We start from the raw sequence: 26528 nt of genomic DNA on the forward strand, positions 1-26528 counted from the left end.
AAAGGTGGAAAGGAGGCTCCAAGCCAGAGCAAAGGCTGTGCGGCAGCCAGGGTAAGTAAGGCCCATTCTTCATGAATCTTTGTGCATCAGGCATCTAGTCTATAATAATAAAAGTGATTTATGCTAATTAGACCTTACAGACAACCTTCTGGACAAAGCTTGAGCTGGGAGGGAAGCCTGGGTCCCAGGTACCAGAAGGAAGCTGGTACTGGCAACTCCGAGGAAGGAAGGCCTACTCTTGCACGAATTTCATGCATTGGGCCTCTAGTCATTAGTAATTTGCTTCCCCTATTTAATGATCTCTATAAATAACTTCTCCTCTCCCTCCTTCCAAAAAACAAATGAATAAGCAAAAACCACACAGAATCATGCAGAAAATTATAGATTTTAAAGAAAGACTGCCCTAGGATTAAATACCATTACTGCCATTACTAACTGTGTGATCTTGAGCAAATTGTTCCAACTCTCTTAGCCTCAGTTTCCTCACTTATAAAAGGAGGAAAGCCTTTTAGGGCATGAGAAGGACTAAATGGAATACTATATATAATGTGCTTCGCCCCCAGTGGGCTCCAATCAACGTTCAAATATTAGTTGGGGGAAAAATGAGCATCAAGTGTAATAGGATCAACTCAAATCTGTTGGAAATGTTACTGAGGAGACATTTTTCTGAGAAGGTTAAAATGAAATCAAATGTCTGAGGTAGATTAAACTTTCTCTCCTCATGTCAGATTTGTTTCCACAGGATTTCATCTGCATAATGGAATTTGGTGGTTTTGATTAGATGGTGTAATGTGCACAGGAGTGTTCTCTGGGGGACAAAGAATGAAGGTTATTTATAATATATGTCATTTGTGTCCCATCCCCCCCTGATTTCTCCTACAGAACCCCACATGCCAGTCACCAATGGTCTCCCCTCCACTTGAACATAATATGCTCTGTGACTTGAAGGTTCTGGGAACTAAAGGGAATGCTATATATGCACTCCCATTTTTGGAGATTTCCAAAGTTCATGCACCCAACGAAGGCACTGAAAAGTTCTGCAACTTACAAAATACCTGTTAACAGAGTATCACTCGAAACATTTTTCAGGTTAACACCTTTTCAACATTTCACATAATTACTATATTCACATACTTACTGTGTTAAATTCCCCAAAAAATGACCAATGAAGGAAGAATTAAAATCTGGATATTCCCTATGGTTGTAGGTAGTGCTGACAGAAGACACAAAATACAGAGCTAAGCAGAGACTGCATTATGTGGTTGAATTGTGGAAGATGGCTTTAAGTCCTAACCCTTGTGAATATGACCTAATTTGGAAACAAGTTCAAGTTAAGATGAGGTCAAACCAGGTTAGAGAGGATCCTAAATCCAGAGGATCATAAATCCAATGACCAGTGTCTTTAGAAGGAGGGAGAAATTTGAAGACACACAGGGAAGAAAGCTATGGGGAAAATGGAAGCAGAGTTTAGAGTCTTGCGGCCACAAGCCAAGGATATGAGGATTGCCAGCCACCACCAGACGCTGTAAGAGGCAAGGAAGAATCCTACCTCAGGGGCTTCAGAAGAACCATGGAGCACACCAACAACTTGATTCTAGGCCTCTCGTCTTCAGAGCTGCGAGAGAGTTGATTTCTGCTGTCTTAAGCCATCTAGTCAATGGAACTTTGTTACCATGGCCCTAGGAATCTGAGCCACTTTCTTGGCTACCAAATTTTTCTCCTGCACTACTGGATTCTCTTTCTCAGTCTCCTTTCCTGACCATTAAATCTTGGAGTACCCTAGGTGGAAGACCTTGAACCCTTTCTTAACTCTGTAGTAGCATAGATGCTACAGAATGATCAGATCCAGGACCTTAGCTTGCATATCATCTGTGTGGTGATAAACCACATTGCTAAATGTGCTAATGATATGTGCAATGTCCAAATGGAACTCTTGATCCCACCCTAAACCAACACCTAGCTTCCTCTTACTCAGAAGTGAACAACTATTCCCCCAATTCGTCAGGTCATTTCCTCAGCACCCACCACTGAATTCAAGGGCAAATGATGTTGAATATGCCTTGAAAACACATCCCGAATGTAGCCACATTCACCACCTGCATCACTCCTACACTGGTGGGTCACCACCATCTTGCTTACATGAATGAACTACAGCAGCTCCCTCCTGGTATCTCTACTTCTGTTCTCAGCCATATTGTCCATCCTTAGCACAGGAGCCAGAGCCATCACATTAAATCATACATCTAACCATGCCTTGCCCACGTTACAGACCCTCCAAAGGCTTTGCATTCCTATAGAATAACATCCTGCATCTAAGACCGTGGCAGTCACTGGGACCTCATTTCCTCCCACTATTCCCCTTGCTCAGCTCCAGCTACTGGTCTTGAGGTTCTCTAATGAACAAACAGGCATGCAGTTGGGGACTTCATATGTTGTGGCCTCAGCCTGGATCACTGCTCTCACTGATATCTACATGGATATTCCTTTGATTCAATCAAGTTTCTCAAATAAAGTACCTTTTCACTGAGTCTTCCCTTACTGCCCAGCTGCCAAAGCAGCCCCTCCATCATGCTCTACTCCCGTGCCCTGGGCATCACATAAAGGGAGGAGAGTGCATGTATGTACATGTGTGTGTACAACCCTAATCAACATATGCACAGGAGAAGTAGGAAAGGAGACTTCAGCTATCTTATCCACTGCTGTGTCCTCAGTGCCTACAAGAACACTTGGTGCATAGTAGGTGCTTCCAAAATGTGTTATTAATCACTTCTTTCCAGAAGAGTAAGGGGAGGCGCATAGGAAAAATAGTATAATTTACTGCTCTCTAAAAACAGCTGAAAAACTTTAAAGATTTCTCACTAAAAGCTGAAAATAAAGCAGTTCTGTGACTATAATTTTCTGGCAAAAAGAAATGAAGTCTTCAGAGCTATCTCTCAGTTGTAGACAAATCACGGTTTCTAAAACCACCCCCTGTACACATCATCTGAATCTTCTCTGTCTCATTTTTAACCTATAAAATGGGGATAAATTTTTAAAGTACACAGGACAATGTTTCTAAACTGGTGTTCACACATCCCATACTCTGAGGATCTTCTAAAAATCCTTATTTTTTCATAGTCCGTCAATGTAGACTTTCACATGAACCCTTTACAACACCTTGTAATAATGAAAACCTTAATGAAGAGATTGGTGCAAGCCAGGGACTTGTCAGATACTCTTATTGAAACCTCAAATATTCTTAAGAGGAAGGTACTATATCCTGCACCCCATTTTCCAGATGGGGAAACCGAGGCTGGGAGAGATAGGGTAATTTTCTCAAGAGCTTATGGCTAATAAATAGAAAGTGGGAATTCCAATCCAGATATTTTGCTTTCACAGCCTACTCTCTTAACCAAAATGTGCTCTTACATGACCCCAACCATCGAGGCAAGGTCACATAATCAATATTACATACCATTACTTCCATTTTATAGAACAATAAACCTCCGGCTCATAGAAAGGAAATGGGTAATCAAGGATAACAGAGCAAAAGTCAGCACTCATCTAGGTCTCCAGACCCTAGTTCAAGAACTTTTTTAGTAATAAGAGTTACCCAGCAATGGCATAGCATCCATGATGGGAACATTATCCAGCGAAGACGACATCTGAGCACAAGACAGAGACAAGGGTTGCGTGCATATCAGAGTGAAGCATAGAGAATATAACCTGCCCAAGGCCATGCAGAGTGGGTTCTTGAACTCACCTTCTGGGGCCAACTTTTTCCTATACCACCTCGATGTCTTCAACCTAAGATGGAAGCCATCAGATCACATGCATATAATGCCTAGAACTACTACAAATGCTAAGAAAAACTGCGTGTGTGTTTCTATATATCTATGCATTCAGTGAAGGGGAGTGGAGGGTTTTGTGGCTTGGTTTTTTGTAATTATTTGGTGGCTATTTTGGAAACATCTTTTGGAGATTAAGTCCAATTAGGAAACAGATGGCACTGAAATATTGTCAGACACATAGGATATGCCACAAATCGCTGATTAATTATGTAAATAATTAAAATGTATATTTACACCTGACCGTCCAAAAGAGGATGCAAAGACCGATTTCAGGGTTGTTTATGAGCGCTGGCAAGGAGTCAAGCCAAAATTATGTCATGTCCAAGTTGCTGCTTTGGTACCTCCTGCATGTCCTGCCCTAAGTGGGCATTTGGGAGACAGAACCAAGAACAAAATGACAAGAAAAAAAAGGCCTCTAAACATGCCATGATTACGAGGCTGGGCTTGGTAAAGGGACCTTCTTTGGCTCTGGTCCCACTTTACCTCCTTCCAAAAGAGTCTGAAGATAGCCCCTCATTGTCCCACACCCAGGCTCCTTGTTCAAAATACACCATCAGACTCACCTAGCTTCATAGCCTTACTTTCAGCCACCCCTGCCCTTGACCAAAAGAACAAATCATTGCATCACCATAGTTAGGAGAACAAGTCATGAGGGAACACATCTGTTCAACCATTGGGCTTTGTCGCCTGGCTCAGTTTTACCATCTGAAAAATGGGGATAACAACAACTAATAATGTCTCAAGTTCTTCCTAGGAGCACAATTTTATGCCAGGTACTTTACATGCATGGCATTATTTACTGCTCACAACACCTCTATGCAATTGTCTTTGTTTTATAGACAGGAAAGTGAAGTTTAGAGAAAGTAAGCAACTTGCCAGTATTTGTTCAGATGAGGTTTGCCTGTGTGTAATATCAAACCTAACTAACAGTGACTTAAATGCAAATGAAGCTCATCTCTCTTTTGTGTAACTAGACCAACCAGGGCGTTCTTGATGCTCCAGCAGTTCTAGCTGGTGCTCCAACACCTTCAACATACAGTTTCCACTCCACTGAGATGGCTAATGCAGCTGCAGCCAGGAGGCTCACTCTCCAAACTCCAGGCTGAAGCAAAAGGAGGAAGGAGAGCATAGCCCTCACTTGGAGCACAGGTTCCAGAGGCTGGCACTCTGCCTCAGCTCAGTTCCCATTGGCCCCACAGCTGGGCTCACCTAACATCAAAGGCTGCTGGGAAATGCAGTCTTCATTCTGGTGAAACCTGTGTCCAGCTGTGGGAGCCAGCCTTTAAGGCAGGGGTCCTCAAACTTTTTAAAGTGGGGGCCAGATCACGGTCCCTCAGAGAGCTGGAGGGCCGGACTATATGAACTACTAATTCCTACTGTAACACCTTGGCTGCGCTCACTGCCCAAAAAACCTGGCGGGCAGGATCAGACTCCCCTGGGGGCTGCATGTGGCCCACGGGCCGTAGTTTGAAGACCCCTGCTTTAAGGTGACCTCCACTGATCCTTGCCTCTTGGTATGTATGGCCCTGTGCAGTCCTCCCCCACACTGAATCAGGGTCGGTCTATGTGACCAACAGACCACAACAGCAGTAACAGTGCGTGGCTTCTAGCCTAGGGCACAAAGGGCATTGAGGAGTCTGCCTTGCTCTCTTAGATTATTTACTTTAAGGAAAGCCCACCGCCATGCCTTGAAGGCAATCCAACAGCCCTGTGGAGATGTCCCCGTGTAAGGAACTGAACTTCAACCTGTCAGCCATGTGAGAGAGCCAGCGTGGCAGAGTCAGGCCTGTGGAGAGAGTCAGCCCTCAGATGACTGCAGCGCCAATGGATATGGTAGACCCTGAGCTAGAAACATGCAGCCAGGCTGCTCCCAGATCCCCGGTGCATGGAGACCATGGAAACTAATTAATAACTGTTGATGTTATAAGCTACTAAGTTTTGTGGTTATTCATGATCCAGTGAAAGATAAATGATTCATTCACTGGCCAGCACTTGGGAGTTCTATGATGGAGGAGGAAGGAAAAAACACAGGGATAATTAACCATCTCTGCCACAATGAGCACAAACTTGAAATGCAAACAGGGCAAAAGCCAACCCCACTCCACCTGCCCTAGGAGCCAACACCCTAGCCTAATGCAGGTTCCTTCCTCCTAACCTTGTGGCCAGCTGATTAAACAGACTCAACTCCAGATGAGAAATTGAGCATCTTAAATGATAGCCTCACAGCATCTTCGAGTTGAAAGGCCTAGAGAAGTCTTCCTGCCCAGGCAGAAATTCCTCCAAGTGCTGAGAGCTGTGCAGTGTAGGCTGGATGTGGCTCCGAGGTCAGACCTGAGTTCAAATAATGCCCCACCACGGCAAGCAGCATGACCTTGGACATCACCTCTCCAAGCCTTACTTTCCTCATCTGTAAAGAGAAGCTCATTACATCTCTGCCTCGTGGGGTTTTTGAGATAATGCCCATAAAGTGCATGAGGCACAGCAATGGGAGATGCTGAGTAGGTGGGGGATGTGATATCTGAAAAGATGGCCACACTCCTGGGACTAACAGCAGGTGCCACCCCAGGTTATAACATCTGGAGATACCTAACTCCTCCAGAATCCAACCTTCCCCTCACCACATAGTCCATCTGCTAAAGCAGCCTCAGGGAGAAGGAGAAAAGTTCTTTCTGTACTCTGCCTAATGGGCCCACTGCTCTCCTGGAAATACATAATACCTTGGATCTTAAGGTGAAGGAAGCTCCTGGAATTATTACTGTGAACTAAATTACTAAATTACTAATGTCAACTAAATAAGCAAGCTCTACTTGAACCTATTAAATATTTATTACACATTACATGTACTGTCGCCACGCAGACATGGTATTATACTTCTAGGCCAGGGTCCTGTGGCGTGTTTAGACTGGGTCAGTAGAGTGACTGTGGCAAGTAGAAGGAATTAGAGGGATTCTAACAAATAAATAAATAGATAAATAAATAAAGTCTTATGGGATAACAGCCATGCCCATTAGATTAGCTGTGGTTTGGTGGCTCTCTAACCATGTGGCTCACCCAGACGGAAGTATGTGTCCTCCAGAGAAAACTTTGCTCACTCTCCTCTAGACCTTTCTCTCCAGAGCTCAGGGCTCACCTTTTCATTCATTTCCCCCTCCCCCATCTGGCCAGGCCCAGGCAGGTAAACATCCCTGTGCTAAGAGGGAGCTAGCTCAATATACGAGGATTTCAATGATTGTATTTTCTCATTCACCATTATTGACTGAACTACGTCTCACCCAGACACCTGGTATGGGGAGTGGGTCTGGTTTGGGAACGGAGATTCATAGTGCCTAGGTTTGCCATGCTCTCAGACCAAACCTTAACACAAACCAGAAGAAAGGGCTTTAGGCGAGGGAGGGGTCAGATGAGCTTTGTGCCTGAGGACTGAGGACCAGCTAGTTGTTGCCAGCTCAAGAGTGACTTAGGAGGGATGAGAGAGTGGCCTGGGGCCAAATCTGGGGGTTAAGGGGTCTTCTCTACAAAGAATGTGGATGCACGAATGGGTCCGATTTGTCCTAGGATTCTGGTCTGAGAGAGATAACACACTGGGAGAGGTGAGGGACCATCCTTCTCAGCTTGGCCTGGGAGGCCTGGTGCCAATTCCATTTTCAAAGCAGCCCACCTCCATCAGAATGAAAAATCTTTTCTTAACACTCTTATTAAACCCTAATCTTAATCATATTCATCATTATTAAGTCTTGAAATTGTCTGGAATATTTAAATAGGGCCAAACTAAAAGTCAGAGGGAGGGATTTAAAGGGACAGCTCGAATTCTCTTCAAGAAGCCCACCATATAATTACTGGAGATTCTGCCCCAATAGAGAGCAAGGCTTCTGAGGGAGAGATTTTCAACAATGTCACAGAAAGGGGCTGCCAATTACATTCAGTCTTGGTAATTTCAGTCTTCCTTTCAAAGACTCCTCAAAAAAACATATCAAGGAAAGGAAGAGGCATAAAGAAGATGAATTAAAAAAAAAAAAAAAAAAAAAAAGATGAATTAAGGGCTTAAACGTCCCCGGTATCTGGAGGGGCATTAAAAGAGAATCATTCGGTGGGCCTCCTCCCCAGCCTACCTCCTTGTGGGCCCCAAAACAATAGCCATGAAATAACTCCCTCCTTGGTCTCTGTTGCCGAAGAACAAATTTCTATCGGTCCCGAGAGGTCAGATGACCTGGCCCAGCTGTTATCTTCTGATACCCGGCAGGAAGCCAACGGGGCCTTTAGAACCATGTTCTGAGGAAGAGATAATGGCCCTTTCATACTTCTTCCCACATAAGACATTTAATTAGAGCAGCAGGTCTCTCTGTTCCCCGGCCCTCCCCATCGTACAGAGCAGGAGTGAGGGTGAACTCATCAGGATTTATTCTGCACCCGGCATGGTCCAGTGCACCGTCAATACATTGGCCCACCTACTCTTCACCCGAGCCCTGAGGTGTAAGTCCACCATCTCCATTTTACAGATGAGACATTTCAGAGAGGAAAACACTGCAACCACAGTCACCCCACCTTGAACTTAGCCCTCTGACTGTGCAGCCTGTGTCCTTCCCTTCTCTGCCCCACTGACCAGCCTGTCCCTACCCCCGTGGCTCCTCGGCTTGAGGATGAATTGGGCAGGGTGATAGATTTGGTGTAGGAAAAGGACTCTATAGCAAGGGGCATTATTATTTTATCGTTATTATTAGGTTTGAATCCTGCGTGTTAAAACAATCTATTTGACCTTTCCTCTGGCTAATGCATACAGGAGGTGGGGGAACCTATATGCCATCATAAAAAGGTGGGAAATTAAAACCTGCTGACATAAAATCAAATCGCCCAGCCATAAAAGGTGTCGCTTTTATGTGATTATCTTGCCAATATCTTCATGTTGCTAAACTAAATCAAACTACAATTTTCCCCACATGCCCTGAATTTAATGGGAGCCATTAATGGGTGTGATTCCTTATAGATCTCCTTGTAATAGGCACATGGCCTCTTAAGCCCTGGCTGATTAAAATGAAGCCACTGGGCTGTCATTTGTTGGGATGCTTCAAGAATACTGAATAGTGGTGGTTCTGCTCAAAATTATAATACAAAAGTGTTGACTGGCATTCAAGGCCTCTCTCAACTATCTGGCACCAACATATCTTTTCAGTATGTTCTTCCTCTGCTCCCGTGAATAATCTTTCTGAGGATACAGGAACATCAGAAACGAAAGAGATTTTTGAGACCATCTACTCCACCATGGGGAGCAGAAGTGGAATCACCCGCGAACTCTGACTGACATCTTGGAGCATGGGTTGAGAAGGATTCTGAGGCCAGTTCCAGACTCACTGAGCAAAGAATGCCATGCCCTTGATTGGTGGAGTGGGGGCATACATGCCAAAACTATGCCTCCAAGTTTTAATCCAATCCATTCATTTTACATATGTAGAAACTGAGGCTCACAGAGGGGGGAGACTTTTGCAAAGTCATACAATGCATAAGCAACAGAGTCAGGACCAGAGGGTATTTCCCTGACCCTTTGCCTGTGTTCTCTCCACAGTAAAGGAATTCTAATGAAAGAAAGTCAGGCACGTTGGCGGGATCAAGGAGCCAATAGTTTGAAGAAGGCAGAAGGCAACTCCCACCCCAATGATAAAGAAGCACCCTCCCCTAATCTTCCAAAGATCCTTAATCAAATATCCCTAGTCAATTTTAGGATGTTATTATACTTTCATTCTTCTTTCCCAATTTTTGTCTCCTTCCCTACACCAGGCCAGAATATTGTTCTACTGGTCCCAAATCTTCCCAAAACAAGTTCACCTATAATTACTGATCTCAAGGGTCTTTTCATAACTTTGAGTCTTTAATCAGTGAAAGTCTGACACCCTTTCTATGACACTTGTCCATTAGGAATCGCTGACCACTGACATTGCCCCCTGCCAGAGTTCAAGGTGGAGTGAGACAGAACAGAGAGGCAACAACTGAAATCAGCCCCTGCATGCACACACCCATCCTCCTCTCAACCTCTGAAACTTTCACCAAATCCCCATCACCTCAATGGCAAAGCCCCCAGGTCTTCATGTGGCCATGGCATCTGAATAGTCTGCCCAGCCAACCCATCTAGCCTCATCCTTTCCCAAACCCTTTCAAGTGGGAAGGGCAAAGGGCACGGAGGTACTGACTCCCAGCCTATCCCCCCGATACTGGTGGATCTTTAGTAACAGGCATCTTTCCTTCTTTTCCTACATGTTACTTAAGGAAGAGTGTTGAGTATGACTGCAATGGCTGCCCTACATGTGTTGGTGTATGGCATGGGGACAAGGAGACTGCTCTGGTTATAATTCCTGCTCTAGTAATGGTATCAGCGGCTACGTGGTAAACACATCCTGCATATACCCACTTTGACCATCCTATGGATCATGTCTACCTGGTGACCCCTTTTTAATCTTCAAACTCTGGCTCCATTTTTGAGAAGCTGTCCCAACTCTCTAGCCTGAATGAATCGATAAGAACATGCATTGACCATTAATCCAAGAGTACAGTAGGAAGGGTAAGGCACAGATACTGGAGCAAAATGACCTGAGTGTTAATCCCTTCTCTACTAAGCAGCTGTGTTATCTTAGGCAAGCAACTCAGCCTCTCTGTGTCTCCAGTTCCTCACCCGCCAAGTTGAAATACCACCTGTCTCATAGGATTGTTGTACAGACAAAAGGAATTCATGTGTTTCAAGTGTAGTCTGTGGTGCACGGTTCAGCAAGTGTTACCTTCCAGCACTTGAAATTCTGTAGTTTAATAACAGTGTCTGCCTGTCTTCTGCACTGAATTGCAAGGTTCTTGAGCTCTGGGATTTGATTCTTAGTCATCTTTGAACTCACTGCCCACCTAATGCAGTGTTAGTTCCATACGTGCTTGTGAATATTTAATGGGTGACTAAATGCATGAATAAATTTGTCTGAAGCCTTCTAAGTCAGAAGGGAGAGTCCGTTTCCAGCGTCCTCTGCTGGTGGTGGCTTATCCCAGTTCAGGAGGACTGGTGTGAAATGTTCTGTGGATGTCACTCTGAGTCGGAAAAACACTGCATCACAGTGACACCCAGACTCATATTTACCTTGCTCTACTCTAATAACCTCTCACTAATGCAAAAAATTAAAACTCCTTCCTCTCTTGATGCAATCTCTGAGTGGCAAACCCTGATGGGCTTTTTCCCCTTCTCCTTGAGTTTCTAATGAAGCAGGAGCCAGCATGACTGTTTTATGGGCCTATCTGTCTGCACTAATGGTGTTGGCAGAGACAGGCACACCTCTCCAAAGGGCGTCTGCTTGGGAACGGATGCAGAATAGCACAGGCAAGACACACCCACAAAGTATTGACTTTTTATGATGACGATGGACGCAAGAGTATATGTCACTATCATCTTCAAACACACCAGTTCATTTTGGATTGTATGTGAGGCTTATTAGCAATGTCCTAATGATTCATTCATTCATTCATTCATTCAACAAACACGTACTGAAAATCTACTATGTGGCCAAAACAACCATGATACTACTCCATTGTATAGACAAGCCACATTTTTTTTTTAATCTGCTCATCCATTGGCGGACATTGACATTGTTCCCACATCCTGGCTATTGTGATTAGTGCCACAATGAACATCAGAATGCTGAGGCCTCTCTGACTTCAATTCTTTTGGATAAATAGCCAGATGTGGGGATGTGGGATTGTAAGGTAGTTTTACTTTTTTATGTTTTGAGGAACCTCTGCACTGTTTTCCACAGAGGTTGGACCATTTTGCCTTTCCGCCAACCGTATACAAAGCCCCACTTTCTCCACATTTTACTCCATGCTTACTGTCTTCTGCTTCTGTTTCTGTTTGCTTTGTTCAGATAGTATGTGAGGTGCTCTCTCTCTGTGGTTTTGATTGGCATTTCCCTGACGGGTCCTGAGTTCTATGGTGAAGGAAGCACTATCCAGGCTGCTGGTGTCAATGGGCGGGGACACTCTAGCCAGTTCTGCATTTGTGGCTGGAGGGAGTATCAATCCTTCCCCGGTTGTGATTGGGAGTCCCTTGTGGTTGACCTCGATTGATTGATTAGGCACTGGGCTATAACTGCTTTCCAAGAAACTGAGCCAACTTCTCTTCTGAGAAGACGGCTTGTCAAGGGTCCATCTTACACCCCTTCAAATAAGAAGGCTAGTGCTAGGGGTTCATCCACCATACTGTTACTCAAGATGTGTCTGAAGACAACTATGTCATTATCTCCCACGCTGCTTGCAAAAGAATCCACAGTCCAGGCTGCACTTCAGTCCCCTATATAAGAGTTGCTGGGAATGATGCCTACATACACAGTGTACTCCCATGTGCACGAAAATTTGGAAATCTAGCATTCAAAATTAGAATTGTACAATGGGGAAACCGAGGGATGTTTCACAACATCACAGAAAGTCAGTGACAGAATATTTAGTCCCTGACCTCATGCATCCAACAATGTAGGAAGGCCAGCCATATTCATATGAAAATTAAATACTGGCAAAGGCATGGAGTGCCCAACAGTTCCCTGAGAATCTCAACATTCACTATCGCATGCAATCATCACCACGTGATTTTTTTTTTCTGGTGAAAAAACGAGATGAAGTAAGGACAGGCGGCCTGATTCCAAACCCCGGGTTCTTTGATTTATGGAGAAGACCTAAGAGGAAGCATTCAGCCGAATGCAAGTTATCATGGTATGAGCGACTAGTGCAGCTGGAGGCTCTGGGTGGCAGGAAGGTGCCCAGGACCTTTCCAGAGAGGGAGGAGTGCCTTAGAGAAGGCATCTGAGCCAAGAAGAATTTTTGAAAGAAGTTTTAAGTTGGCTTTCAGGGTCTCCGCCATAATGAACCCTAAAAAGAGCTTCACTATGGTACTGAAAACATGACTATAATATTTTTTTTGGGGGGGGGGGGATTAACGGTCTAATCCTGCAGAGGATGGATATTGGTGATTCTGACTTATGCACACACACAGAGCTTCCCTAATCAGCTTCTCCTCTTAGTGTAGCTCGGGGTGAAGGCTCGGGGCTGAAAATAGTCCACTCCATGCTCTTTTGATTGCAAAGTGTTTCGAGAGGGAAGACGGTGGCAGACTAATAAAACCCAGAACCGCTTGCATTTGTGTTTTCCCACAAAGTCTCTTCCACCCCAAATTTCCCAACAACCACTGCAATACAACCAGCTCCACCCCCTCTCCAATCACATCATTCTTTGGTGTTTGTTGAACACCTACCAGATGGTGGTTGCTACAAACATCATCTTGCTTAATTCTTGCCTAAATCTGTGTGTAGGTTAGACTAGGAAAACCTGGGATGCAAGCTAAGGACTAAAAGTAACAGATTCAGCCAGGCCTGCTTGGCTCAGTGGTTGAGCGTCAACCTATGAACCAGAAGGTCACAGTTCGATTCCCAGTGAGGGCACATGCCCAGGTTGCAGGCTCGATCCCCAGTGAGGGGAATGCAGGAGGCAGCCAATCAATGATTCTCACTCATCATTGATGTTCCTATCTCTCCCTCTCCCTACCTCTCTGAAATCAATAAAAAAATATTTTTTAAAAGAAAAAACTAACAGATTCAGTCTACATATCGTGGTGCCTACCATGTGCTTTTTCATAGACTCAAGTGATTTCAGCGTCATAAAAAATCCCATTCATTAAGCAGATGTCCTTAAACTCCAGTTTATACGACATGGGTTAGACATGATCTGTATCTGAACCAGATCTATTTGATTTTAAAAGTGATTTTCCCCCCACTATCACATGCTGCCTTTACTGGATTTCTAATCTTGGAGGAGGAGAAAAGTTCATGGTCAATAATTAAACTTGCCGTGTGATGATTACAATAGCAGGTGACAAGCTGTAACATAGGCACCTGCAAGGTGGTGTAGCTTCAGGAGAAGGAGAAACGCTATGCTGCAATCTTGCCACAGGACCTTTGCACGTGCTGTTGCCTAGGAGCACAAATATCCCCTCCAACAGCCCTTTCCTGGCCTCACCATCTATGCTGCATGTGTGTTTTTCTCTATCGCCTGCTCTGTTTTGTTTCTTTGTGGGCTTTATAACAGCACTGTTTGAAACTTGTAATTGATTCCTTGCTACTTTCTTTCTGCTGCAATTGCATGAAAACTCCACAGGGATGGGCATGTATCTGTCCTAGCCACTGCCATTTCCTCGGTACTGGCACCAGTACATGTTGGATAACTGCTGAATGAAAGAAGGAATAAATGTGTGAGTCAATGGATGGATGAATAACTTTGATGACTTAGTCTTCAGAACAACACTGCTTATTATCATTCCCTTTCAAAGTGAATAAACAGAGGTTGCCAAGATCCTAATAGCATAATAGAGGGCGGGATAGAGGCAACCCAGTTGCTGTGGATCTAACGCCAGTGCACATCGCACTAAATCAGACCACACCGACTTGAATTTACACAGGCTGCACGTTGTGGGCCCACAGATGATGGAGGGAGAGTCTGGAGAAGGAAAAAAGCAAGAGGACCAAAAGATAGAGAACGAGGGGTGGAGACTTCCCACGGAGGGTGAGTCTGACCCCATAAACAGAAATCAATTATAATAAACCGTACTATCAACGAGTGTGTGTTGTCTGCTTACAGCTTTGCTTGTCTAACAGGAGAGAAAACTGTACTCTCCAAGTTTGTGGAGAGGTAAGAATGCAGCATTTGGGATAATCCTTGACGCACCAGAAATCAATGCTGCCTGCTGCACGGGTGGGCATGAGGGAGGAGGAGAAGGGAAGGAAAGGGCAGGTGAAGAGAAGGCACCAGCAGGCGGTGGAAGCCCAAACCCTGTGCTGTGATCCTTTCCCTGGACTTTCAAGCCATGGGTGACGCACACCGACCTCACAGCATGCTTACTGCATGTGTGTATCTCAAGGAATCCTGCAAAAAAGCAAACTTGACAGGGCGCACGGAGCCCATGAATCAGAGAGGCCAGAGGGAAGTAAGCTTACTTTTGGAATACATGTAGCACTGTGAAGGGTTTGAAGATGCCCTGCCGGGCTGAGTGGGCTGGGAAGGGTGTGTTGTCCCAGTTGCTGGGGCAGCCTGCAGCATTCAGCCCCTTCACGGACGGCCCCTCTACAGAGCCTCCTTGTCCACGGCCATGCCCTGCCTGGGCCCTGCCCATCCAGAGACTGACTGGTAGGGGATGGGTATAAAGGCTAAGCGTCTCTGGGAGCTCTTTTAGTTGAGGTTTTCACTGGGGCTGCTTCACGGCTCAGCTTGTCTCTCTTTCTGGCCAACCCTGCTTCCCTCCTGGCCTTGTGAGATGTTGCTGATGCCACGGGCACGTCCTAATAGACCTCCTGCATGCTGGACTCTGTCTCAGAACCCGCTGCCTTCAGAACCTGACCTGGGGCGCCCAAAGCACCTCTGCACTTCCACTGGTTGTGCGGTCGGTGGTGAGGTTTTAGGCAAATTATAACTGTATCTCTCAATGTGGAGCACTACCAAGTTGACATTATGACCCCATTTTGCAGGTGGGGAGACTGAGACTTTGACCGGTTACCTAGTTCACCTAGTTCAGGGGTCCTCAAACTTTTTAAAGTGGGGGCCAGATCACGGTCCCTCAGAGAGCTGGAGGGCCGGACTATATGAACTACTAATTCCTACTGTAACACCTCGGCTGCGCTCACTGCCCAAAAAACCTGGCGGGCCGGATCAGACTCCTCTGCGGGCCGCATGTGGCCCGCGGGCCGTAGTTCATGAGGCCATGATTCTATGTCCGACCTGACCCCTGACCTAGTTCATGAGGCCATGATTCTATGTCCGACCTGACCACGTACGAACCACCCCATCAACAATACTCAGAGAGCTCAATTCTTTGTTCTCTTTCTCACCAAACCCAGCCTTACTAGTATGCTTCCCCTCCTCTCCTCCACACAGCACATAATTCTTTTTTTTTTTTTTTGCTTTGTTCTCCCCCCATTTTCTATGGCTCTCATTACTTCCTGCCTCCCATCACGAATATTTATTCACAGCCTGTGTCCTGTAATGAACCGTGTTCTTTCTGAGGATAAGAGCTATGTTTGATTCATCTCTATATGCCTACAGATGAAAAAAAAAAAAAAAAAAAAAAAAAAAAACCCTAAACAAATGTGAACTGAATTAAAGTTATTCTACATTGATTTATCTATAATTATAGAATGAAAGCCTTTGTTCTGGTATAAAAGCATCAAGGGTGTAGGCACTAATTTTTGTGGGGGAAGGGGTTATGGGCTCCCCCGCTGATACTTTTGAAATCAGCCCCAATTTCACCCTTGCCCATGGCTGTCCCTGATTGAAAAGCCAGGAGGGTAAAGATAACAAGGGCAATTCTTAGGCCTCTGAAAATGAAGACCCAAAGGGGTAAGAGAAACAACAACAACAAAGAGACAAAAGCAAATATTAGTGAGGAATTTGACAACAAAAATTTGAATTAAGACATTAAATGGAGGAGAAGAAATTAAATGGTGTAGGAGGTCCTACCGACAGATTCCAGAGCTGTGAAACGACATCTCTCGCTCTTGTTTCTTCTGCAAACAATTCCAAGTATAAATGTATTTTTGGCACAAATGGCTCTGTCCTAAGATTCTTGATTATAATTATAATAATGGGTTTCTGAAAGCCTGCAAGTGGTTCTGGGAATGATAATAAGGGTTGAGAAAAGACATGTTGTTTATGTGGTGAGTGTTTGTGGAATATTAAGCGAGGGCGGCAAGAAAAACTGATGCCAGACTTTCCACAAACTTCAAAATATACAACGCCGCCCAAGCAGCCCATCACCGCTCCCTCTCCTCCAGTACACATGCCATCAGTCCCATTACCCCGCACATCGGGGACCACGGCAGAGTAGGAAAAGCAAGTAATCTGCCCGTCTGCCTTGCAAAGTTGCTCCTCTCCCAGAAACACTCCTAGCTTTTCATCGAAAAGAGCAGCAGCCTCGGTTTCAGAGATGCTGGTCCTTCCCTCACGGACTGTTAGCCCTGGCAAATCATTCAGCGTCCCTGAGCCACCTGCCTTCAGCCATGACACAGAAACCCACACGACACTGGTGTGGACTGTTTGCACGACAACCAGTCTGCTTCCTCTTACTTGGTAAGCTCCTTGAGTACATGGAACCTAGCTGATTCGTCGATGGTGGTGGTGTTTAATTGTGGGAAAACACACATAACACAAAATCTAGTGTTTTAACCATTTTAAAGTGTGCAACTCAATGGCACTAAGTACATTCACAGTGTTGAGCAACCACCACCACTTTTTAGTTCCAGAGCTTCTTCATCACCCCAAAAGAAAACCCATGCCCAGTAAGCAGTCACTCTCCTTGTCTCCTCCCCCTCAGCCCCTGCAGGCCCACTGTTTTTTTTAACCATTATAGAGTCTACTCCTGTCTTGTACATAGTAGGTCCTAATTTAAAATCTAATAATTGCCCACATAATCATTAATATCTTATCTGCTTACTTAAATGATTATTACTCTAAGAATCTGTTGTAAATTATCTATGTAATAAGAACCTAAGCGACCATTATGGTGGAATGCCCAGAACAACCAGTTGCTATGATGTGCACTGATCACCAGGGGGCAGACACTCAACTGTAAGTCTACTTTTGTCTAACCAGAAGATGGGCTCATGGCTGGAGAGAGCAGCGGCAGTGGCAGGAGCCTCTCCTGCCTCCACAACATCATGAAGGAGCAGCAAGTAGGCAGGCGGTAAGGAGCGAGGGGTCCCAGACTGCAAGAGAGATGTCCAATTGCTGGCTTAGGCCTGCTCCCCACAGGCAGATATCCCCGTAGGGCTCCCAGACTGCAAGAGGGTGCAGGCCAGGCTGAGGGACCCCACCCCCTTCCAGTGCATGTATTTTATGCACCAGGCCTCTAGTTTTACATAAATACCTGACATTTATAGTTTACTGTATGGATACTATTTCATATAAGTCAAATCATATAGTGTTTTCCCTTTTGTGTCTGACTTCCTTCCCTTAGTATGTTTTCAATGGTCACGTGTTGCAGCCTGTGTCAGAACTTCATTCCTATTTTTGACTGAATAGTAATGTATGTCTGTATCACATTTCCTTTATACCTTCGTCCACTGATGAGCCCTTGGACTGTTTCCCTCTTTTGGCTACTATGAATAATGCTGCTATGGTCATTGGTGTACAGGTTTTGTGTGGACATATGTTTTTATTTCTCTTGAGTATATACATCTAGCAGTGGAAGAGGTAGGTCATATAGTAAGTAGTACTAAGTATAATTTTTTTAAAAATCACCAAACTGTTTTCCGCAGTGGCTATGCCATTTTACATTCCCAACAGTAATGTTCAATAGTTCTAATTTCTCCACATCCTCATCAACACTTGTTTTCTGGGGTTGGTTGATTTGTTATAGCCATCTTAGTAGGTGAGAAGTGACAGCTCATTGTGGTTTTGGTTTGCATTTCACTAATGACTAATGATGAGCATCTTTCCATGTGCTTATTGGCCACTTGTCTATCTTCTCTGAAGGAATGTCTACCTGAGTCCTTTGCCATTTAAATTCTTTTGTCTTTTTGTGGATGAGTTTTAGAAGTTCTTTATACAGGGCTGGGCAAAAGTAGACTTACGGTTGTGAGTACATGAAACACAGAGTTTATTCTTGTATTCTTATTTATCAATTATTGTATTATTTTTCCATACGAACTGTAAACCTGCTTTTGCCCATGTCTGCATTTTCTGAACATTAAACCCTAACCAGATAAACGATTTGCAAATATTTTCTCACAGCCCTTTGCAAAAAAATAAATAAATAAATAAATAAAATAACAGCTAGCTTATCCAAAGTTTTATCTACAGTCCACAAAACCATTTCACTGACTCTGCCTCCTCTGAGCTTTGTGACCATGTGGGTGGGTAAGTCTGCCCCATTTCCACAGCTGAAAAATCAGGGTGCACAGAGGTGAGGTGGCTCAGTCACGACCACTTAGCTAGGAAGACACTGGGGGCTCATCATCTCAGACTTTGCCTCGAGTTTCTCCCAGTGATCCATAGCTGGTTCCGGGCCAGTGGACACTCAGCCCCACCCGGGACTCCTGGGCCCGCTGCAGGGAACACTCAGAGCCTTGCCTCTTAAAGCTCTGATCAGAGGAAGCTCTCTAGAGGACACTCTCCACAAACAGGGTCTTAGGGCACGAGGTGCCAGCTCCCTTGTCCCACAGCACCTTTCTGTCAGCCACACTCATTCCCCTGTCATCTAAATACTGCTCCTCAGAGGCACTGTATCTTTACTTAGCAACCTCTTCTCCCACTCACAGCATTTCTGTCCATCAATAGCACAAAGCTGCAAATACTGCATTCACAGGCTTTACAGTCTGATATCAGTTCCAACGCAGTACCGCTGGACGATTAAAGAGCAACCATGTATGATTCATAACCGAGCCATGCTTTCTCACACATGCTTTTTGCTAAGCGACATACAAGACTAAAAGCACCTCAGTGGACTATAACACCACTTAGCGAGCACTTGATGGATGCATGCACCATGCGAAGCACTTTCCACACGTATCTCATTTAATCTTCCTTTTGCCTGTGTCATCATCCCCAATGACTACCAGCTTCCTGATGGTGAGACTGGAGGCTGGCTCTGCACAGAACCCGGCACACAGTGACCACATTGCAAGGATGGACAGCAGGTCCTCAAATGACATAATTTCACTCAACGCCATTTCTCTATAACATTGGTGAACTTAACTCTTATTTATATCACTTAGCCAATGGTGAAACTGACTTCATTAAACATTGGTTCCCTTAAAAGACCCAGAACCAATCAACGACGTTAAGTGAGGACTTAACCATATTCCAGGGAAGCTGACATTCAGCAAACATCTGCTACGTTCCAGGCTTTTTAACCAACTCACTGGCAGCCCCCTATGCCTTGAAATGAGTATTAGGGTATTGGATTTGCCAGGGTTTCCCCAGCTAGGAGTGAAAAAGCCAAATACTACCCACATTCTCTGAAAGCTGAGTTCTTTCCAGCAAACCACGAATGAATGAATTTTTTTTTTTTAAAGGGTAGAGTATAGTTTGCAACCTCAAAGTGCTTCACTCTAGTTAATAAATCAGACAAACACTCCAGGAGAGAGCAATCAAGTCTACAGTGATAAGCAGAATCGCCTGCTGCCAGGGGTCACAGGAAGGAAAGGGAGCCTGGTGGGTGGAAAAGTTTATGAAGAAAACAGAGAACTGGCCTGGCTGGTGTGGCTCAATGGATTGAGCAGTGTTCCATGCACCAAGAAGTCACTGGTTCTATTCCCAGTCAGGGTACATGCCCGAGGTGTAGGCTCAATCCCCAGTAGGGGGCATGCAGGAGACAGCCGATCAATGATTCTCCATCATTGATGTTTCTCTCTCTCTCTCTCTCTCTCTCTCTCTCTCTCTCTCTCTCTCTCTCTCTCTCTCTCTCTCTCTCTCCTCTTCCCTCCCACTCTCTCCTTCTCCCTTCCTCTTGCTGTAAAAACAATAAAAACATATTTTTTAAAAAGAAATAAAATCAAGAACTCAGGTCTCAACGGCCTGGTGGGATTGAAAGGGTGGACTGGGCGTGTGGGGAAGTGCATGAGTAAAGAAGCAGAGGCAAGAACAACAAGACATGCACAAAAGTGAGGAAAGCAGCCAAACAGAAGATGGGATTGTGTTCCTGAGGATGAGATGGCAGAGGCCCTGAACATCGGAAGACAGAAAGGTGACACTGCAGGCTCCTGAGCTCAGCAAAGCCATGATTAGAAGCATGTTTGAAAAGATGAATCTATATGCAGAAATACTTTGCAGAGGGCTTGGTATATATGAGGCATCTCATAAATGCTGATGAATAAACAGGCTAGTAAACAAAATGGGGGAAATGATAGACACTGGGGTACTATGGCTTCTGGGAGCTGTGAGCCCCGGGTGCAGTGACGGTGGGAAAGGTCGGCAGGACTTAGTGTACGGGATGAAGTGGGTAGTGGAAAAAAGACCACGCACAGCAAGGCCTTCCTCCTTTCTCTTCTCCTGTTTTGTTTTCTGCCCAAAGCCCTGGGGATCTGAATGAGTTCAGGTTTCTCTGGCGGGCAATGAACACGGGGCAAGCGGCATGAAGGTCGTCTCTCATAAAGCACCACGCTGATTAACAAAGAGGCTGCACGCCAATGACACGTCTTGTGTTACTTCCCTGCCAGAGATAGAAATCACGCCGGACGTCTAGCTGTGTATTCCAGAAGGGTGTTATGGAACAATAACCCCATCAACAGCGGGGAAAGTGAGATGTGAGAGATAGCAGGCTCCCTTTGATGAGCACTCTGTTGACTCGTTTGCATTAAGAACCCTGCTGAACATGGCCTCAGAGAGCAGGCTGAGGCTCCCTCGCCCATGCATTGGGCTTTTTAATGGTGCAAACATTTGATAATTCGCCAACTGTCGTGGACACAGAATCTGATATTGGTTTGCTGAGTGAGTCCTGGTCTGTTTTTACCCTCTGGGCCTCTAATGCACAGATTAAACAAGATATGTTGAAAGATACCGCCTTAACTGGTTTGGCTCAGTGGATAGAGCGTTGGCCTGCGGACTCAAGGGTCTCAGGTTCAATTCCGGTCAAGGGCATGTACCTTGGTTGTGGGCACATCCCCCGTAGTGGGTGTGCAGGAGGCAGCTGATTGATGTTTCTCTCTCATTGATGTTTCTAACTCTCTCTCCCTTCCTCTCTGCAAAAAAATCAATAAAATATATATATTTTAAAAAAGAAAAGAAAGAAAGATACCTAGCACACACAGGACACCCGGGATGGTAAGCCTGTCCAGACTGGCTTTCCCCAGACCCTAACATGCAGACCAGCTCTTGCTCTGCTCAGCTCCCACCTCCCATCTGCAAACTCAGATGCTGTCAGGGAAACTGACAAATCCAGGGATTGGGACGCTGCCACCTGCTGATCAGTCTCCCTGTTGCTACCTACCTACCTGACTCATCTGAACATGCACTCTCTCCCCTCCATCCTTCCCAAGCATGCACAGAAAGTGAGCATGTGGTTTCTCTTCTCTAGGCCTCGGTCTCTCTTCCTTGTTTGACAGGGACAAAAACACTAAACATCTCAGTTTTAGGCAGGGGGGGTGGAGGGAGGGGGAATTGAGTACCTGGTACAGGGTAGATACTCAATAATTAGTTACTGTCAATATCAACATCGTTGTCTATAAAATCAGGATACTGGTAGCTTCCTATTACTAAGATCACAAAATTTCAGCAGCTGCCCACTGTTCTTAGTATAATAATCCAAATCCTTCCGGTGGCCTTCGAGGCCCTGTCTGCCTCTGCAGCACCAGCTCCAATCACACTTCCCCTCGTTCCTGCAGTCCTGCCTGTCACATTTTCCTGTTTTGCATCGTGTCAGCTGTATCGTCATTAGTGCTGCTCACCAAGCATTTCTGGTTCTCCTTCACAGCGGCTTGCAAAGTTCCCCATGATACAGCTCTGTCAACCTAGATTCCTGAATGGGAATGACTTGAAACAGAACACGTATGCCAACTAATAATGGGCATGTAGTACAAGTAAGAAATAAATCTTCATTATGTTAAGCTTCTAATATCTGGGAGCTTTTTGTCACTGCAGCAAAAGCTACCCTAATCTGACTAGTACACTAACTATCCTCCTCCAGTCACTGGGTCTTTACTCAAGCCAGCCCCTCTACCTGGAAGCCTCTTCCCTCTCCACTTAACTAACTCCTTCACATCTCAAAACTCAAGCATTTCTTCTTCAGGGAAGTGTTCCCTAATCATGTCATTCTCCCTTGTCAGAGGCACTCATGTTATCAAGTATCTCTTCTTTATAACGCTTGTCAAAGTGGCAATTTTACCTTTATTTTTTGATGGTTTTATTAATTTTCTTCTCTCCCACGAGATGGTAAATTATATAGGAACAAGATCCAGATCTGCTGCAGCTCATCATCTTATCTTTAGTACATATCACAGTGCCTGGCCCACTGCAAGCCCTAAATAAATATAGGAAGGAAAGGAGGAAGGCAGGGAGGGAGGGAGAGAGGAAGGGAGGGAGGGAGGGAAGGAGGGAGGGAGGGAGGGAGGGAGGGAGGGAGGGAGGGAGGGAGGGAGGATGGATGTCTGGGACAAATGCTCTTAGTCCGTAGTCTCTAAGCTGGCCCCTTCTACAATTAAGTTGACTATAACCTGAGTTAATGATGCAGGAAGAATCGGGACACTTTGTTTCCTTTATGTCATTTGCCCTAGAAAAAAATGGGAAGAGTTGATAGAGTTCGGACTATGGTAAGAGTCTATGACCTACACAAGCCAGCCAACCTCTGCAAGCCCCTCAATTCAGATCCCTTGTGCCCAGGAGGAGCTATGACAGAAGCCAGCACCCACATCTCCACCATTGGAGTCGGCCGAGGCCCTGGGTTCCTTGGTGTCCCCAGGTGCCGCCACTAGGCACTGATGTGCTCGCCCTCATTAATACATGGTCCTGACCTCTCCACAAATCAGACTCTCAGAGCACAGAAGCCTGGGGACAGCTTTGTGCTGGGGCCTCACAGTTCAATGCAGCTCATTATGGAAATCAGCTAAATGCTGAGGAGCCAGGGAAGTGCAAACTGTTTGCCGACCCCTTCCACAGACTCACAGACAGCACTACTGGGGGCTCACTAGTGGCCTCACTCAGTCACTCAGCCGTCTGTACTGCTGCCATGGCTAACCTGCGGGGAGAGAGGAGCACGTTCACATGAGAGAGCTCTCCCAGGGGCTCCCGGTGCTTGGTGAAGGCAGACAGAGACAGGTTCGGTGGGAAGAAGGCCTGGGCCTGGGCGTCAGTGAGGCCCAATGCACCCTAAACACCCAAGCAGCAGCCACTTCCTGCCTTCCAGGACGGTGCACGCTCTGACCAGCCAAGATTTTAAAGTGAACAGTGACATTCACACTGAAAGCCCACTGGGAAGAAAACCCTTTGCAATTTACAAGGTTCTTCGGTGTTCATTAACTTGGTTGAGCCCCACAATATTTTATCAGGTAGGTGTATTGCTAATACCTCCACTGACCAGCTGGGGAAACGGGCTCAGGGAGAGAAGCAGCCTGCTCCGGTTATAAATGGTGAGTTCTGCTTGTCTCTGCATGAAGACAATGCACGTTCCACTTCACCAATGCTCTTTAAATGGAGATTATTAGAATTCCATTAATGGAGTTCAAGGTGTCCTTGAAATTGTTGAATGTGTTCATGTATGGGTATTTCTTTTTCTGGGCAGTAAATTCGACATATTTACCACTCTCTCAGTTGTTGAATGTTAAGATGTTAAAAACCATGAGGGGTATGAGACCCCATGAGGGCTGGAGTAGCTACCTGACGGTCCGTGGATGTCTGTAGGAGGCACATCTTTGTCCATCCACCCATTTTTCCCAAAGAAGAAAGGTATCAGCTGAATGAGATTGGGTCTCCAGGATCCACGTTTTCTGATTCCTCACCATTTCCCTCCAGTGGCAGCCTGAGTAACGCCCACACGGTAGCTTAGTCCCCTGTGGCCAGGCTGCTTCTGCTGTGGTCGCAGCCACAAGGCCCTCACACCACCACAAACCACAGGAGTCCAGGATGATCCCCAGCCACGCCCCAGAGCTCAGGCCTCCTCCCGTGCAGGGAAAGGCTGGGGAGAGGTGAGCAAGGTAAGCTGCATAAGTACAGAGTCTGATTGTCTTCAACAATCTGCATACTTCCGCATTAATTTTGACATTTTAAGAAAACACCGAATTAAATATTTTCAATTATAATTACTGAATTTTTGGTGCTCCCTCGAGATGTGCTCCTGAATGAGCGCCTCACTGCCTCACTGTAGAGGCCAGAGAAGGCTGCATCCTCTAAGGAGCCTGCCTCGATCCAGGCTCAAGTTCACCAGGCTCACAGGCTCCCCTGGGTTTGTACCTTGGCATTTCCCCTGACTGGAGACTGTGGACAAATGCTCCCACCTCCCTGAGCCTTGGTGTCTGTGTTTACGAATGAGAACAATAATATCGACAGTGGAAAGCTATTGGGAGAATGAAGCATGTTGGAAGCACATGTGTCTGCTCAGGCTGCTGTAAGAAGATACTGCAGCCTGGGTGGTTTAAACCAGAAATTTCTCTCTGTTCTGGATGCTGGACATCTAAGATTAGGGTGCCAGCAGAGGCATGGTCACACCCCCACGAGGACGCTCCTCCTGACTTGCAGACGGCCGCCTTCTCCCTGCACCCGTGCATGGCAGGGAGAGAGCTCTGCTATCCCATCAGGGCCCCACTCTTATGACCTCATTTAACCATAATCCCTCCCTTGGAGGCCCCACCTCCAACTACAACCACACCAGTGGGCAGGGCTTCAACATAAGAATTCTGATGGGACACAAACATTCAGCCCATAACACTGGCATGGGGCTAATGTGGGAGTATAGTCAATACGTATATAGAGAAATAAAAATAACAAATGGCATTAAAGGTGAAGCAACAGGCAAGAGAAAGGCATGCCAGGAGCACACAGCATGTTGGCAGCAAAGCTAAAACCTGTACCGGGTCCCTAGGCTGAGTCCCGTGGACTTTTGCCCCTGAGCTACTCCCCACTGTATCACGGAAGCTCAACCCACCCACATGTGGGAAGTATTTGAACAGCAGAAAACCAGAGCCTCACTCCTGAATTTGGTGACATCAGGAGACTTCAGGCAACCTCGGCACAAGGCCTGGCTCTCTTGTCCCTTCTCCCAGCAGATGAGCCCCCAGCCATGCTGAGACCCCTTCCCGGCCTGAAGGAAGGCCCCCCACGCCGCCCACCCAGGGAGGGGAGGCGGGCTGCGCGGCTGTGTCTGTGTGTACGTGAGCGAGCTGTGCGTCTGACCCAACACTGGTTATAAAGTGCCTCTTACCAGGGCCTTTGCAGCAGACTCCCGCATTTCCCAGAATAATCTCGCTCATTACGATGCCGGCAGACTTTTCAAGCCAGCTCATTTTTCTTCCTTTTGTCTCAAATTCCAATACCCTGCCCTTTTCATGAGATTTCCAAGAGAGCAGTTCACAGCGCCCATTTTATGGGGAGAGAGAGGAGGGGTGGGTACAAATGTCCCCAGAGGGTGAGCTGTATCTCAGCCTTAGTTTAAAAAAAGAAGAAATAAAAAAAAAAAAAAGATGAAGGAAAGAGCTTTGTCTGCTAAATCTCCCCATTTTGGAATCAAATGTTATTTAAAATTCAGGACAAATTCTCAGCTCTTTTGCTGACAAATTCCACACTAGCACAGAGGAGGCGAGAGGAAGAGGAGAACGGCAATGTGTGAGGTGCCTGAGTGTTCCTCATTAACGGGCCATTAAGTGAACACCTACTGTGTGCAGGATCCTGAGCGAGGCACCAGAGATACCGTGGCAAACAAAGTGGATACTGTGTCTCTCCTGGAACTTCAAGTCTAGTGAAGAAGACAGACATGACCAAATAACCACCGCATTCACAAGTGTAATGGGAAGCCCTTGCTTCCGAGGAAAAGTGGATGGTGCTAGGAAAGCATGTAATTAGGACCTGACCCAGTCCGGGGTCAGGGGACACTACAAATATGTGACATTAACTCGGGGGGAACCAGAGGGGTGATGAAGAGCAGGTCAGCCAGGTGAGGAGGGGAGCGAAGTCTTCCAGAAAGAAGGAATAGGACAAGGCCTTGGGCCCAGTGGCAGTGCC

This window comes from Pipistrellus hanaki (genome assembly GCF_964339955.1).
Source record: "Pipistrellus hanaki genome assembly, chromosome: 11".
Taxonomy (NCBI): domain Eukaryota; kingdom Metazoa; phylum Chordata; class Mammalia; order Chiroptera; family Vespertilionidae; genus Pipistrellus; species Pipistrellus hanaki.